General features: G+C 41.6%; 1 protein-coding gene across 24 annotated transcripts in view; it reads right to left on the reverse strand.

Annotated features, from left to right (window-relative positions):
• The window catches only part of LOC105468948 (teneurin transmembrane protein 4), a 3,228,145-nt gene that overhangs the window by 491,371 nt on the left and 2,720,277 nt on the right, over window positions 1-16,497 (reverse strand). For 2 of the 24 annotated variants that reach the window (XM_071075901.1, XM_071075905.1), the window contains one exon: window positions 5,783-5,879. The exons of the other annotated variants lie outside the window; for them this stretch is intronic. The gene's annotated coding sequence lies outside the window, so the exon portion shown is untranslated. The remainder of the gene's footprint in view (window positions 1-5,782; window positions 5,880-16,497) is intronic. 24 annotated transcript variants of the gene reach the window in all.

The following is a 16,497-nucleotide window of genomic DNA, read 5'->3' on the forward strand; positions in this document are numbered from 1 at the left end:
AAGTTAAATGCTTAGGAATAAAATTTACCAAAGAAATAAAAGATCTCTACAATGAAAACTATGAAACATTGACACAAGAAATTGAAGAGGACACCAAAAAATGGAAAGATATTTCATGTTCATGGATTGGAAGAATCATTATTGTTAAAATACCCATGCTATCAAAAGAAATCCACAGATTCAATGCAATTCCTATTAAAATACCAATGACATTCTTCACAGCAATAGAAAAAAAAAATCCTAAATTTTAGATGCAGCCACAAAAGACCCAGAATAGGCAAAGCTATCCAAAGCAAAAAGAACACATCTAGAGATATCACATTACATGACTTCAAATTATACTACAGAGCTATAGTAACCAAAACAGCATGGTACTGGTATAAAAACAGACACATAGACCAATGGAACAGAATAGGGAACTCAGAAACAAATCTGCATACCTACAGTGAACTCATTTACAACAAAGGTACCAAGAACACACATTGGGGAAAGGACACTCTCTTCAATAAATGGTGCTGGGACATGAAAAAATGCTCATCATCACTGGCCATCAGAGAAATGCAAATCAAAACCATAATGAGATACCATCTTACACCAGTTAGAATGTCGATCATTAAAAAGTCAGGAAACAACAGGTGCTGGAGAGGATGTGGAGAAATAGGAACACTTTTACACTGTTGGTGGGACTGTAAACTAGTTCAACCATTGTGGAAGACAGTATGGCGATTCCTCAAGGATCTAGAACTAGAAATACCATTTGAACCAGCGAGCCCATTACTGGATATATCCCCAAAAGATTATAAATCATGCTACTATAAAGACACATGCACTCGTATGTTTATTAAGGCATTATTCACAATAGCAAAGACTTGGAACCAACCCAAATGTCCATCAATGATAGACTGGATTAAGAAAATGTGGCACATATACACCATGGAATACTATGCTGCCATAAAAAGGATGAGTTCATGTCCTTTGTAGGGACATGGATGAAGCTGGAAACAATCATTCTGAGAAAACTATCTCAAGGACAGAAAACCAAACACTCATAGGTGGGAATTGAACAATGAGAACACTTGGACACAGGGTGGGGAACATCGCACACTGGGGCCTGTCATGGGGTGGGGAGAGGGGGGAGGGATAGCATCAGGAGAAACACCTAATGTAAATGACGAGTTAATGGGTGCAGCACACCAACATGGCACATGTATACATATATAACAAACCTGCACGTTGTGCACATGTACCCTAGAACTTAAAGTATAATAAAAATAAACAAGTACAATTAAAAATAAATAAATAAATAAATGGTGCTGGGAAAACAAGATATCCATATACAGAAGAACGAAACTAGATCCCTACCTCTCACCATATACAAATATCAATCAAAATGGATTACTGACTTAAATCTAAGACCTGAAACTATGAAACTACTAAAAGAAAACATTAGAGAAACTCTCCAGGACATTGAACTAGGCAAAGATTTTCCAAGTAAAACTCACAAGCACAGACAACCAAAGGAAAAATGGATAAATTGGATTACATCAAGTTGAAAAGCCTCTGCACAGCAAAGAAAAACACTATCAACAAAGTGAAGAGACAACCCACAGAATGGGAGAAAATGTTTGCCAAGTATCCATCTGACAAGGCATTAATAATCAGAATATATAAGGACCTAAACAACTCAGCAGGAAAACAAATCTAGTAATTTGATTAAAAAGTGAGCAAAAGATCTGAATAGAAGAATGTCAAAAGAAGACATACAGATGGCAAACAGGTAGATGAAAAAGTGCTCAACGTCACTGATTATCAGAGAAAAGCAAATCAAAACTACATGAGACATCATTTCATCCCAGCTAAAATGGCTTTTATCCAAAAAGTAGGCAATAATGAATGCTGGTGAGGAGGTGGAGAAAAGGGAACACTCATACACTGTTAGTGGGAATGAAAATTAGTACAACCGCTATGGAGAACAGTTTGGAGGTTCCTCAAAAAACTAAAAATAAAACTACCATATGATCCGGCAATTCTATTACTAGGTATATACCCCAAAGAAAGAAAATCAGTATATTGAAGAGATATCCGCACTTCCATGTTTACTGTGGCACTATTTACAATAGTCAAGATTTGGAGGCAGCCTAAGTGTCCATCAACAGATGAATGGATAAAGAAAATATGGAACATATTCACAATGGAATACTATTCAGCCATAAAAAAAATGAGATCCTGTCATTTGCAACAACATGGATAGAACTGAAAGATATTATGTTAAGTGAAATAAGCCAGGCACAGAAAGACAAACTTTGCATGTTCTCACTCATTTGTGGGAACTAAAAATTAAAACAATTGAACTCATGGAGATAAAGAATGTAAGGATGGTTACCAGAGGCTGGGAGGGGTAGCGAGCATGGGGAAGTGGGGATGGTAAGTGGGTACAAAAAATATAGTTAGAAAGAATGAATAAGATTTAGTATTTGATAGCACAACAAGTTGATTACAGTCAACAATAATTTATTGTACATTTAAAATAACTAAAACTGTATAACTTCAATATTTATAACACAAATAAATGATAAATGCTTGAGGTGACAGATACCCCATTTATCCTGATATGATTAGCATGCATTGTATGCCTGTATCAAAATATCTCATGTACCCTATAAATATATATACCTACTATGAACCCATAAAAACTAAAAATTAAAAAAAATTAAAAAAGAAATACACTCCACACCTCAACTTTGTCTATACACACATATTTAGAGGGACATGTAACTGAAGTTTCGCTTAATGATGTTTACCTTTATGACCTGCTATATTTTCTTCTCTGTTACACTCATTTTATAAACTTTTACTGAAGTGTGATTTAAGTACAGTAGAGGGTACATATCGTAAATGAATAGCTTGATGCATTTCTACAAATTGACAATACCCATTTAACCTGCCCTCCTACCTCTGAATCAAAAGGCAGAATGTGACTAGAGAGCCCCTTTGCACTCCTTCCCATTTACCAACCCCTCCTTGGGGGCAACCACCATCCAGACTTCTGATAACACAGAGTAGTTTTATCTGGTTTTGTACTTTTAAAAAGTGCAGTCATAAAGTTTCTTTGTGCCTGCTTCTTTCTTTCAACTTCATGCTTCTGAGGTTCCTCAATATTGCTGTGTGCAATATTCCACTATGTGAATATGCTACACTTTATCCATTCCAGGGTGGATGGCAATGTGTTTTGGTGGATATCTATGTGCATATCTCAGGGGTGTATACCACGGAGTGAAAGTGCTGGTATGTATATGTTCAACTTTAGCTGACATTGCCAAACACTTTTCCAATGTCATCAAACCAATTACATTTCAGCTAACAGTGTGTGAGTTTCAGTTGTTTCACATCCTTGCCAACATTAGATAGAGTCTATATTTTTCATTTCAGCCATTCTGATGAATACATAGTAGTATTTCATTATGGTTTTAATTTGTCATTCCCTGAAGAATAATAATGTTATGTGATTTTTTGGCTATTTGAACATCTTTTATGAAGTATCTGATTCTTTTGCCCATTTTTCTTAGGTTGTCTGTCTTTTCTTACTGATTTATAGGAGTTTCTTCTTTTTTTCTACCATATATATTTGGACATGAGACCTTCGTTGAGTATATACAGTGCAAATATACAATATCTTTACACACTCTACGGGTTACTAGGTTACTCTGTTTTTACTTTAATAAATGCTGATCTCGAGCCACCACATTAATTTCGTGACCTGTTACTGAACTTTCTTGGTGTGAGAGATACATTCTCTGCTGCATCCTCCCAGCTCCTCAGAGCAGCCTTATCCACAGACTTTCAGCTCCAGGAAGGCGAAAACTGTACCACTTTTACAAATAATGTGACCAAGGCCACATAGCTAGTAAGTTATAGAGCTAGGCTGACTGACAACATAGATTCTGTTTTCATTCCTCTATTACACTCCTTAGAGGCAGCCAGTCACTGCATAAAGAGTGGTGACTACCTCCAAAGGGTCAAAGATTCACACACATATGCACAAAAACACACGTGTGCATGTACACACATGCGTGACATGTGGGTATACAGATATGTACATGTATGCATACATATATGCTATTTCACTCAGAAATCAGTGGGGCTGGACTCTACAGTTTCACTTCACAGTCAGCTCATCTGAGTTCCCCTCTTTCTCCTGATTTGCAAAGTATTGACACAGTCCATAATACATGAATCACACAAAGGCACATGTATGTATAGGAAACTTTACAGTTTACAAATCTCTTTCACACTCAATCTCTCACCCAACACTCACCACCAGCCTTCTGAACATATAAAAATATTTGATGATTTGCAGGCCTCCCAGTCTGTGTGTTTAAGGACCTTCATTATGGGGGGGCTCTAATCCTTACCATGTAGGACCAGGGCTATGGCATCAGTGAGAGATTGGCAGGATTTGTGCAGCTTCTTGGACCCACTCTAAAATTTCCCTTTTAACTGTATATTTCCATAGCAACCCATCATCCTTGTCTGACTCTGAGAAGTAGAGTTTTAACCTCATGAATTTTCTGGGGTTGGGCTTATATTTGCATGAGAGTTTATGAGATGTGGACACTAGTCTATCCCTAATGAGTATGCCCAATTCTTTTCTTTTCTTATGAGAGTCTCTAGCACCTCATATCTTCTCCTCTGGCTAAAGGTAAGTAGTTCCACCATTACTTATAATCATACTAGCAACTGTCATGTTTTGAACACTTTCTATGTACCAGGTACTAGGTGCTTTATGTACATTATCTCAGTACATCCTCACGCAATCCTTTACAACATTTATTGACATCCTCATTTAACAAATGAGGAAACAGATGATCGGAGATGAGAAATGGCAGTCTATGGCCACACAGTCAGCAAGTGATAGGGTTTGGATTGGACCCTGATTCCATGGATTCCCAAGTCCTGGCCCATTCCAGTGCCTGAGACAGTAAGAAGCAGCAACTTCTTTACTCTGAGTCAACAAAACGATCCAAATGGAGGTCAGAGGCATGGTAGTGACTATCTCCTCCTACCTTCCTTGTTTTCACCAAGCTCAGAATGATGAAGTGACTTTCCTGAACACACAATAAGAGTAGAACTGGGGCTAAACCCAGGCCTGCTCTTTGGGTTTACCCTGCTTTGATTCTCACCCATCTACTGGGCAAAGATCATTGGAGGTGCTCTGTCTGTATTCCAAGTGACCAGGGTGGGAGCTGCTCTTGAAACCAACTTATGAGAAATTATTGGAGGAACAAAGAACAAGAAAAGATCTTGAGGAGGTTCATGCTATTTACATTCACCTATTTTAGGATGTCTAGTAGAGAAGAAAGAGACCTGGCAAGATGTGGAGTAGATTTCAAGTTCAGATTATGGGAGAGCTCTACAAAAATCCTAAGTGTGGGGAGATACCAACCTCCATACCAGTCCCTGCAAGTTTCCAAGAACAGGACAGAGATCTATAGAGATGCTGCTATGGGTTTCCCGGCATCCAGGAGGGAATGGTCCATGCCTCTAAAACCCTTTTATCTCTAAGATTCCATAAGCCTTTGAAACATACAAAAATCTTGCAGGGAAGGCAAGCAGTAATCCTGCACTCTTTGCTCATTGTTCTTAAGGAAAAAAATATTTATTGTAAAATAAATGAAGATAAAGTCTACCTATTAACGCATATTTAAGAGGTAGAGAAAAAAAGAACCCATAACATTAACTTAAATCAGGAATACTCTCTGAAGTGTAAAAAAAATCAACTCACTTTTCTTTAAATCTTCTTAAAAGGGTCTAAGAATAGTCCTTCAAATAATCCTTGAAGTATGCAATTTTAATTTGGACACATGGTAATTTCAGTCTACCTGTTGAAAGAGACAGGAGAGAAATCAGTCATTTTTGACGAGGATGCTGTTCTGACAAGCAGCAGAGAAGCTTCTGGCAGCTTGGGAGGTGGGGGTGAGACATGGGCGTGGGCATTAGTAGCAGCAGTATGAGCTTTGGTCCTAGGCCACTCAGAGGAAAGATGCAATTAAAGTAGCTACTAGCACAGTGCCTGGCACATGGCAAATGCTCATTAAGTAGTTGATGGACAAGTAAAAGGATGGCTGAGAAAATAAGTGGGATTTATCATCAACCTTTCATGCAGGGAGTTACTCTGTAGCCTCATCTCTTCAACTCTTAGGGAGAGAGAATTTCCAGGTACTGGGCATATAATGGAAAGCAGCACAGAGAAATGTACCAGTGGAGTAAAGAGAGTGAGAGATTTGAGCCAGCCACAGCTATGCCCAAATCCTGGCCCCACCACTTCTGACTGCACAACTCTGGGCTGGTTTATTTATTTATATTTGCTGTTGTTCCTAAATTGGATACTTAGCCGATTCATTAATTTTCAGCTCTTCTTCTTTTTTAATATAGGCATTTAAGGCGATAAATTTCTCTCTAAGTGCTGTCTGGGCTATATTCCACAACTTTTGATATTTAATATTTCTTTGGTCATTCATTTATAATCATTTTATAATTTGTTATAATTTCTTTTTGATCTGTGAGTTAGTTGGAAGTATTTTTTATAAATATATCTCAATATAGGTCTTTTAAAAAACACCTCATCTTTCTGTTATTGATTTCTAACTTAATTGCACTGTGGTAGGCGAATGTGGTCTGTAGGATACTTACTCCTTGAAATTTATTGGGATGTATTTTATGGCCTAGGATACAGTCCATTTTCATGAGTGTTTTATATGTGCTTAGAAAGAGTGTGCATTCTCTGGCTGTCGGGTTGATCTTGGGTTGGCTTTCTTTAAATGTTTCTGCATCTCCATTTCCTCACCTGTAATAAGGTATGTGAGCAGTACACATTAGTTACCTCACACTGAGTATAAAATTATACTGTATAATTTTACACAGTATACAGTATACAGTGAGTATAAAATTATACTCACTGACAAAGACAGAGAGTGCACAAGGAAAGATCAAGGTGTGCTCTTTTTTCCTTGTAACAGTATCAATAACAATGTCCTACACTTATAAAGTACTTAAAAGTTTCTAAACAATGACCACGTCTGTCATTTGGTCTTAAACCTGTATGTCACCTAGGCAGGTAGGGGTGGGAACCCACAAAGAAAAAGGACACACACCAGTTGGTGCAGTGATTTATTCAGTCCTCATGCCAGAACCCCAGGATCCCTCTGACTCGCCTCTGCCCCTCACTCCTCACCTCTGCTCAGTTCAGTCTTCTTACTATCTTTCAAATCCATCCTCATTGTTACCCACAATGCCTACAATATTTCTTACCTGCTTGGTTCCAACAGATCATTAAATTCCTACTGTTTTAAAAATATAACACAGGAAGTAAATCCTGACAAAATCCTCCTGGCAGATGTGACTCTCAAATAAGGCTGGTGTTAGGTCTTGGGTGCCAGAACATCAGTCTTGTTGCAGGGCAGAGTGATGTTTATGTCTATTAAAGCAGGCATGAGTTTAGAAAGGTCGAGAAACACTGCTGAGTTCAAATATTCTTCATCTAGCAAACGGCCCTTCCCGTGACCTTGTCCCCTGTCCTACCCCCAAGTTCTTTTTCTCCTTTTCAGAGAGATTTCCTGAAAGAGTCATCTAGACCACCACTTCCTCCACTCCCACGCTCTTCACAAATCATTGCCTGTGGCTTTCAGCCCCTTTCTTTAAGATCATAGGGATGTTGTCACTGCATATTCCAGACACTTCTTCTCAATCTGCAGTGGCCTCTCTGGGTCATTTGCTAGCAGGGACCCCTCCTCCCCTCTGGAAACTCCTGCCTCCACATCAGCAACACCAGTTTCTCCTGGTTCTTCTCCTTTCCCCCCGAGGACTTTCTCTGCCTCCTTCACAAATTCTGCCATTTGAATGGGCATTTTCAAAATTTAATTAGAAGTGTGTTTATAAAATAATAACCATAAACTACCCTTTATTAAGGACATGCCAATCACTGTGCTAAACATTATTTTATTCTACTTAATCTTCACAATAACCACAGGAAGTACATATTATTAATATTCGTATTTTACAGATGAGAAAATAGAAGCTTGGAAAAGTTACGTAATTTGCCCAGGATCACTCAGCTACTATGTGGCACAACAGGGATTCAAACCTCAATCCATCCAATCATAGCGTGTGCTCTCAGCCACTACATTAACTCGTTCTGTCTTCCTATACCATGGCTTCTGTGACTCACCATTCTTCCATGATGTCATGGATTTCATGCTCCCATTTTGCTTCCCCCTGAAGGGAAGGCCTTTATCCATACTGTGTGCTGAGAAAATTCTGTTTATTGTTCAAAGCTCAGCTCTTCCCACAAAGCTATTAGCAAGCCAAACCAGTTTCATTGCTTCCATCTCTTTGCTGTGGCAGCTCTACAATGATATGAAACCATCCATTCATCCATCTGACTATGCATCCATTTCTCCACCCAAGAATTACACAAATATGGTAGAAGATTGCTTATCTAGAAGTCTAAACACAAGAAGCATCCAGACAAAGGAATTGTTCCAAAGGATTTTTTATGTTCACTCTTTGAAAAAATATATCATATTGTGGTCAAAATTGAAGAAAACTTGCTAGAAGTTGTGGTGTTTGGGGAAGGGATGTGCTCTGCATGGCATGTGTTAATTACTGGTCAAGGACAGTCATTCATGGGACCTGATCAGGGTGCTTTCTGAGGTCCCTAAACTAGATCTGTGCAATTTCCCTTACCCAATCCCCACATTTTAAAGTCACATTTACATATCATGTCTGGCTCAAATACCTCATTATTCCTGAAATCTTCCCTGATTCTCCTCCCCAACAGGCACAGATGAACCTAGACACCCACCCGTACTCCTCACAATGCATCTCTCTGTGTTCTCTCTGCCAGCACTTGGTATTTAATCATTTGTAGGTAATAGTGCATTTCAAAAAGCACTTCAGCATTTTCAGTGCATGCTTTATCTCCACCTCTTATCTCCTTGGAGGTAGGAGATGCATCTAATTTACCCCAGATATTTTCAGAACCAATCCCAGTGGCTGGCACACAGATGTCAATGAGTGACTGATTGATTAAAATTAGGTGACATTGTCCTTGAATGGAGAAGGCCATCCAAATATCACTCAAATGCAAGCACCAAGCAGTGTATTATGTGAAGAGTAGGTGCTAAATAAAACATGAAATCCTTCCATCCTCTCTCCACCCCTCAAAAAGCAAGGACTAGAAAAGAGGCGCAATGTGTCCACTGAGCCTGAGGTTTCTGAAGATCTGTGTTCCATGGTCCACAAATACTAATATGTTGGTGTGGTGGCTTTTGATGTTCTCCATGATCAACCAGGAACTGAAAACCCATGTTTGGTTACATTCTACTTTTCATAGTCAGAAAATGAGAGTTAGAGCTTTAAAGATAGACAAGACCTTCAAAGTGAACTACTACAACCACTTTCTTTTACAGAGGAGAACCAAAGAGGTTCATTGACTCCAGGTCATGGGCCAAGAAGGGTTGTGCAGATGCATTTTCCCTGTTCCTTCCTGGACTTGCAAATGAAGCCTCTAGGAAATTGAGTGCTCTCTGAATGGCTAAAAATAAACTCCCAGAAACTTCATCTAGATATATCACGGCTATAATTTACAGCATCTAGAACTTTAGCATGGTATAATTAGCAAATGGATTACAATAATTTATTTTTGATTTAACAGCTCGAATGAACACGACCTTCCAGTGGAATGGGAAAAAAAGGGGCTAGGAGCCAGCTGCATTCCTCCAACTCCTTCCAGTGCCACAATGTTTGTGCTGGCTGGCAGTCCTCTACTGATGCCCAGTGGACATGCAAAGAGAAGGAACTGCAACTCTGAGCTCTGGGCTCCCTGAAGCATGACTTCCTGGACATAGCCTCCCAAAACGGTCAATGTTCATCCTTTTAGTGAACAGGAAGATGTCCAAACTCACCTTTTCAATGCACAGGAAAACCCAACGGCATTCATCGAAAAGAAAGGTATACACTAAACAAAACATACCAGAGACTAATTACATGGATGTTTTTTCTTCTAAAGATTCTGGGCACATTTTTAGAATGGTTTTCCATCACTTGCCTTACTGCAGGGAAAGTTTGTTGTGATGTCTCTGAACAGGCAGTACTAAAAGATGATACAAGATAGAAACTTGTCATGAAGCTAGAAGATGACTAGACTGGGGTCAGAGAGGACCTGTGCTTGGGTTTTGACTTGTTATGTGTGCCATGAATAACAACCAATTCAAAACCCTTTTATAAAATGTCAGTAATGAGTAACTACCTCACAAGAGTGTTATGGGGATTAAATGAGAAAAAATGTATGAAAAGGATTTTGTAAATGAATATTAGATGATTCTTCTTGAGTGAATACATGTCACAAGTAGATCTTTCTGATGAGAACTTTTTCTGACCAAAGCACTATAGAGCATTGCAGCAAGGGCCAGGGGCAGAGCAGCAGAAATCCTGGGAAGTTGTCTTCTCATATATCCCTGCATGGTGTGTGGGAAGAGGCAAGTCACCCAGCAGAACAATCAGAGCTGGGAAAGATGGATCCCGACTTGGGTGAGGAGCACAAGACAACCTATCTCCCTTCTCTCACATCCCTACCAAAATCAAATATCTGCCCAAACAACTCTTAACCTAGAAGGTGGCATGATGGTGGCCAGTGTGGGAAACTGAAGCAGTGGTTCTTCCGGCTGAAGGAAGGGGAAGGGTGGCATCTGCCACGTATGAGGCACAGTGCTGGGTCCTTTCACACTGGGGTTCTTCTCCAAACCATGCAAAGTTCCCCTGACATCATATTATACCATTGCTCATGCTGGGTGTGGGTCTGTGAAGTGCCCTTTCTTCTCTCTGCTTCTCCAACCATCCCCTGAGCAGAAGACCTGGACCCTCATCCTCTCACTCTTTCAATTCTTAGTGATCTTAGGTAAGGCAAGTCATCCGTTTTGGAAGGACTTCAGTTTTCTGATCTGTCAGGTTAGGACAAGAACCTCAAACTCACTGCCTCATCAGATTGCCTTCAGACTCAATATTGGGTGTGTAAAGTTTTAAAAACAGTGCCAAACCCTGAAGGCTTGTGTCACCCCTTGTTCAAGCTCCTCAAGAGCTTCCTCTTGCTGCTTGTGCTAGTTGGCTTTTGTGTTGCTATAAAGGAATACCTGATGTTGGGTAATTAAAAAAAAAAAAAAGGTTTAATTGGCTCATGGTTCTACAGGCTGTACAGGAAGCATAGTGTTGGCATCTGCTTCTGGTGAAGGCCTCAGGAAGCTTCCAGTAATGGGGAAGGAGAAAGGGAGCCAGCACATCACAGGGTGAGAGAGGGAGTGAGAGAGAGAGAGGAGGTGCCATGTTCTTCTAAACAACCAGATCTCATAAACTCATAGAGTGAGAACTCACTTATTACCATGAGGAGAGCACCAAACCATTCATGATGGATCTGTCCCCATTTCCCAAACACCTCCCACCAGGCCCACCTCCAACACTGGAGGTCACATATCAACATGAGATTTGGAGGGAACAAAACATCCAAACCATATCACTCTTAAATAAACATTAAATGTCTACTTTGTCCTCTGACCCCCTGTTGATGTTATATTCCCATCAGGGCCCCTTGTTCCCCAAGTTCCATCCAAACCAGGCATCTTTCGGGTAATTATGCTCAAGGAGTAACTGCTGTCCCCAAGGCTGGGAGTGCCCTCCTCCCCTTCAGCTCTCAGCTTAGCCTTAGTCACTTGCGGGAGAGCTCCTTGGCCACTCAGAGGAGGGAGTTTCCTCTACTCTACATTCTCAGAGCCCTCATGGTCACACTTACCAGAGTGATGATCTGATTAATGCCTATCTCCCCAACTAGAATATAAGCCCTCTGAAGCAGGACCACCTGTATGTTGTCCACCAGGGTGTCCTCAGGAGGCCAAGCATGCAGCAGACCCTCATCTATTTTGTTCACTGCTCTGGACCAGGGCAGGGCACATAGTAGGTACTCAAAAAATACTTGTTGAATGAATACATTTCCATGCAGTTCAAATCTGAAGCTGGGTCAGTTCAACCCTCCCTTCTCTGCCCTCTGCAAGCTCTCTCTTCCTTCCTTCTCCTTGCACTCAGAGCCCTTTCCTGTACTGTTTGCTACCATGACCTCACCATTATCCAAGTGAGTAGCTTGTCTCCCCTGAGACCACAATAGCCCTAAGGAAGGCCTAGAGAGGCAAACCCTAGTGGGACCCAGAAAAGGGACAGAGCCGGACTATCTGGGCAAATGGAAGTGGGGCACACAGTAGGGGCTCCTGTGGAACCCATGCTTGGCCTATTCTGAACTTCTGCCTCACAATCTGTTTCTAGGGCAAAGCTTCCAGCCTTGAGTCTTTGCTTCATGGGCTAAAAAATGCCTCTCTCTCTCTTTTTTTTTTTTTGGCTTGAAATAAATGGTTAGCCATTAAGATGTAAAATGCAGCTGTCACAGTCCATAGAACAACAGACAGGTTAATATGGGTTTTTAAGAATGCCATTTCCTCATATTAACCCCAGAGCAACGGCAACCTATCAAGATAGACTCCAGAGTGCTCCGGAAACCTGCTGTTTTAGTTCTTTAATAATATTTGATGTTTAAATAATAGTTGATGTTTGTTTCCAAGTAGAGTTTAATAGTTCGCCTTTCCCTCCTTCTCTTCCTTCCTTCTTTCCCTCCCTCCCTTCCTTTTTACCTTCCTTCCTTCCCTACCTCTCCCTCTTCCCTCCTTTCCTCCCTCCCTCCCTCCCTTCCTTCCCTCCCTCTCTTCCTTTGTACCTTCCTTCCTTCCCTACCTCTTCCCCTGCTCTCCTTTCCTCCCTCCCTCCCTCCCTCCCTCTCTCCTTTTTACCTTCTTTTTTTCCCTCCCTCTCCCCTGCCCTCCTTTCCTCCTTTCCTCCCTCCCTCCATCCATCCCTTCCTTCTCTTCCTCCCTGCCTCCTTTCTCTTCTTCCTCATTCCTACTCTAAGAGTATCTTTGCCTAGGCTCTCTTCCTGAGGTCTTGGATATAAACATGAAGATGCGTATCTGGGTCATGTCTGGAATTCCGAAGCCTCCTGACTGGTTTCCTTGACACTCATTTCTTCCTTTTATCCCCCAACCCTTCCCACCTGCCAGCCATCCCATCCTACCTACATGTTGTCTACCATAGAACAATTTAACTTCAAAAATATTTAAACTTTAAATAAAGTTTTTAAGTTATTCCCTAAGAGAGATGAGCTTCAGTTACATGGAAAATGTCAATGGTTAGGACTGGACTCTCCCGGCAGAAGCGAAGGCACACTGTGTTCTCCTGCCTAGAGGGAAGGCTGGGTGGTGCTAAAGGTACCCAGGAAACTCCAGAGGGACAGGTCTGGGCTTGCACTGTGGCTCCAGCCACCTGGCAGCCTGGGGAAGTGACTGTAGAGTCTGTCCTGCACAGACCATTGTAGCCCAAGTTGGTAGCCCAGCACCAATCACTAAGTCCTGCATGGAAGAGTGATCTGCCAGGTGCTTGTCAGCAGGGATAGCTTGGTTCCTCTCTGGTCCCTGTTCATGTTGTCTGTAATGCACACCCCACCAGGAAGTCTTGGAGGGGAGAGGTAAAGGGTGAGATTCTAGCATCACCAGAAATTACTTGCAGATTCTGAAATGGGCAAGGTTTTCTCAGGCCTCCAGCACTTTGTACATGTTGTTTCCTTAGTCTCAGTCACCCTCATCTTTCCCTGAATAACTCCTTGTCCTTGAAGACTCAGTAGAAGGTTACCTCCTCCTGAAAGCTTTCCTCACCCTCAGTCTAGATCAGGGGTCCATCCTGAGCTTCCAGCACCCCCCTTTTATTCCTCCCCAGCTGGTGCAATTGTTCCCTTTGTGCAATGTTCTGCTTATTTGACTATCTCCAATAAATGTCTCCTATGAATGCCCACCAGTGCAAGGTGTTCTGAGACAAAGAAAAAATAATCAATACACTAATTAATCTATGCATTGACTCTTTGCCTTGCTCCAAAAATAATTTAAGGGAGCACAAGGATCAAATATGTCCCCAAGTAACTTTGAGTCTGGTGGAACAGCAGACAACATAAGCATTTTAAAAATATATGATAAAGGCTGACAATGTGATCAGGTTGAGGGGTTGGGTAGGAGTGGGGACCCTCTCTCTGATCTCTTTCAGGACCAAGCATGACACACAAGGATGCTCAGCAAATGTTTGCTGAATGAATGAGATAGGTTGAGGAGGACCTGAAGGGGACTTGGAGATCACTTATTTTAAGGGGGGAAATTGTAGTCAGAGAGGAGATGGGACACTGCAGGAGCCCCCCAGTTAGTAGCATGCAGGACATAGAGCCCAGGACTATACGACATTAGTTGGTCATTCTAAACTCTATTTATTGGATATGTAGTAAGACAAGCCACTTCTCTCTTAGCCTCAGCTTCTGTCCTGTCAAAGAAAGATGTTGAAGTATCTCATCTTTGAAGCTGTTCCAGTTCAGGGACCCCATGAGACTAAGGTTACAACAGAGGGCTGAACAGTGACCAGGTCATGGTCCTATGACACAGCCTCTGCTGTCTGATTCTGACACTAATTCAAGAAGCTATTCAAAGACAGAGATCCTTCATTCATCTATTCAAAACATATGTACTGTATGCCAGGCACAGAGGTCATAACCACAGGATACCCAGAGATCCAATACATCTTTGTGCACCTATTCCCTTTGTACAGGTCTCTAACACCCTGGGTGGCTGTCCTCAATAATCTGTGCTACAACATGGAGTAAATCTCTGACTTCTTTTCCTTCCCCTGTTGCTTTCTCTCTTTCTTTCACACCTTCACTCATTTACTCATGCACTCAGCAAATGTGTGCCGAGTGCCTACAATGTGCCTGGCTCTGTGGTCTATGTGCTACAGCTACAGTGGTAAAGAAGATCCAGGTCTTGCCTTCTGTAACTCAGTACTCTCCTAATACTCAGGTAGTTTTCAGAGCTACAATTTCTTCACTGTGCATTGTCCTTCTATTCCTCCACAATTCTGTTCCTGCTGTGTGTCTGCCTGGAACATCCTATCTACTGATCTACCATCTCCACACTTCTACTCCTCTTCTAAGGCCTTGTCCACAAGCTGCCTTCTCTGTAAAACCTCTCCTGACCTTCCCCCTCTCTGGGCTTCCATACCTCCCTACTTTCTACCATAATCCCACTGTATTGTATTGGTGAATACTATCTATTAGTCCCACTACTGTGAACTCCAGAAGGCCTTGGACAGTGTATTTTTACCATTGTATATACAGCAGTGGGGAACCAGCAAATGCTCAGGAAACCTTGGCTGAAATGGCTGAACTTCTCGATCAGCATGTTCTAACTAGTCCAGGCTCTGGGGAGAGGGCAGAATTGTCCTCATCCCACCATATGTCCTACCTGCAAAGCCAGCACAGTTCTGCTCTGTAGCTTCCCTCTGCTCTCAGAGGTCGATCTCAGCTTGCCCAGGACCCAGGGACCCTGCTCCTGCACTCTGGGCTGCTCGCGCCTGCATTCTTGGATGTCCCATCTAATCTCTGCTTAGGACTTCCTGCAGATTTGCTGGGGAATGTGGATAATCCAAAGTAAGAAAATCTACTTTTGCAACATTTCCACAAATAAAAAATACTCATAGAGCCTTAAGCTTTTCTGGCCACACCAGAACATTTTGGTAAGGTTCTTTAAGGAAGAAAGAATGATCTCCCCCTACAAAGTTGTAGTTATACTAGCCAAGGCATAGGAAACTGCAGACACAGGCAAGACCCTGCCTTGGAATAAGATGGCTGGGGTTGAGCCTGGCTCTGTCATGATAGCTACAATGTCTCAGCAACTTATTTCTTCTCCCTGAGAAGCCTCCAGGTCTTCACCTGTAAATCAGAGTTAATAGCACAACCCTTGCACTGGTGCAATGAAGATTAAATTAGGAGGTAAGGTTCTTGACATATTGACTGTGACATTGTACTCAGTAAGGATTAGTACTCTCATGAAGGAATGAGGAAGGTGAGTAGAATGAGAAGAATATCATTTCTCATTGTAGCTTATACTTCTGAAATTGATTCCACACACACTGTCGCATTTACGCCTCAATCAACGTCTGATATATGCATTATATTATCCTTTTCTTATGGAGAAGGTATCTGAGGCTTAGGGATGTTGAATAATTAACACAAGATCACACAGCCAGGAGAAATGGAGGTTACCCTAGATTCACCAATTCTCTGACTCTTAATCTGGAGTTTCAATGGCCACCAGCCACTGAGGAAGCAGCTAGCATGGGTCTATAGCTGGAGAAGTATTCCTCCTCAGACCATCACCTCTATTGGACCAGGATCACAAGCCCCAAATAATCCTAGTATATGGTAGACATGATCAGTGCTCACTGAAAAGCCCCCGTTCTTTGTAGCCAATATCCACTTTCCTTATAGAGATGTTGAAGTGAGTGGCACGGAGATGTGTAATTTCCAGGCCAAGAGAA

The sequence above is a fragment of the Macaca nemestrina genome, chromosome 12 (genome assembly GCF_043159975.1).
Source record: "Macaca nemestrina isolate mMacNem1 chromosome 12, mMacNem.hap1, whole genome shotgun sequence".
In the NCBI taxonomy this organism is placed as follows: Eukaryota; Metazoa; Chordata; class Mammalia; order Primates; family Cercopithecidae; genus Macaca; species Macaca nemestrina.